This window comes from Parasteatoda tepidariorum, chromosome 9, assembly GCF_982258835.1.
Source record: "Parasteatoda tepidariorum strain Cologne lab strain chromosome 9, Ptep-v5.0, whole genome shotgun sequence".
NCBI lineage: Eukaryota > Metazoa > Arthropoda > Arachnida > Araneae > Theridiidae > Parasteatoda > Parasteatoda tepidariorum.
Genome location: NC_141763.1, coordinates 64,931,572 through 64,933,036, shown reverse-complemented (window position 1 = coordinate 64,933,036; position 1,465 = coordinate 64,931,572).

Here is a 1,465-nt window from a genome sequence, read left to right as displayed (position 1 = left end):
AGCTCAATAAATGACGTTTGATGACGAAAAAATGATAAGGTTTAATAGAAAAATGATAGGATTTTGCCTTCACATTTATAATATATTTGCATTTACATTATATTAATATTATTTGCATTCTCAAAAGCACTGTCTTTTGTAAGTGCGGATTTATGCGGTAACTTTTTTGAACATAAGCTAGCTCTAATTGTTTTTCTAATTCCGCTAATTTAATTCGCTCAAATTCAAATTTAACAACTTCGGCATTTGGCGTAAAATTTTATATTTAAAATGATAGTAAATAAATACTATTTTTTCTTATATAAACTTAATTTTTAAATGATTTTGATCACCACTACTATCATGTTAGTCTTTTCAAATACAACGTATTTTTTTGCCAAAAATTGAAATTTTAATTCCATTTTAATACCACTGGGAAAAATCATAATGGAAGGGATTAAAAGTTGGCAGACATACTATTGCATAATCCAATGCGCATTTAACTAATTCTGTATCCGTTTTTAAAAAACTTCACTGTTTTCGATTAAAGTTTTCAAATTAGCGATTTTTACACCCTACGATGCATTTAAATTTAACTCTTCTGCGTCGAGTTTTAACTCGTCTTTCTGTAATGTAGTTAAAGACATATTTATAATTTAATACACCTAAATAGAACGTTTAACGTTTACCTTCCTCCTCAGATCGCTGTTTGACGCAGTTAGTTATAAGTGATATGTGTACGTTGCCGATTCAAAAATTGAAACTAAATCTTTTGCCACTAATTTTCACTTTTTTTTCATAAAATTCACTCATACATAGGTCGCTTACCCTCTGCTACTCGGGTAAGGACCATGTAATTGCTCTTGAAAATACAGTTCTCAAAACACATATTGAGGCAGTGGACTGTTATTGAAGTTATACTTCTTATGCGACTTCCAACAAGGTTGCGTTAAACGTTTAACGCTACATTTTTATTGGCCGGGAAATCACGTGGTAGGATCCAGTTTTCCCTCATTCATTTCCATATTGTTTTGGTTCTCACTAGCATAAAAGTCATAAAAGTATTATTTCTCTATAAATATTTTTTTAGTTTGTTTTGATACACATATAATTTAATAGGGTAGTATTTTTTATTTTCAAATTTAGTGGATAACAATTGTAAAAAATGAGTGAAAACAATCCCACGGACAATGCGATGGATTTAAGGTTCTGTCAAGGTACGTCTCTTGTGAATATCAATTGATTGTTAGGTTTTCTCTTTTGAAATTACATTATGACGCATTCACATACATTATTAATACAAATACATTTTCCATGCGAGACGATGAGGCAACCACAAGCACTTCCGCTGCTTCAAGAGGTCCACGAGGAAAAAATGCACAATATTACCGTTATTACAGAGCACGGAAGCGAGCGGAGCAGGAAAAAGAGTCGTTGAATAGAACTAGTGATCCTTCTACGACTGCTGATTCTTCTACAATTAACG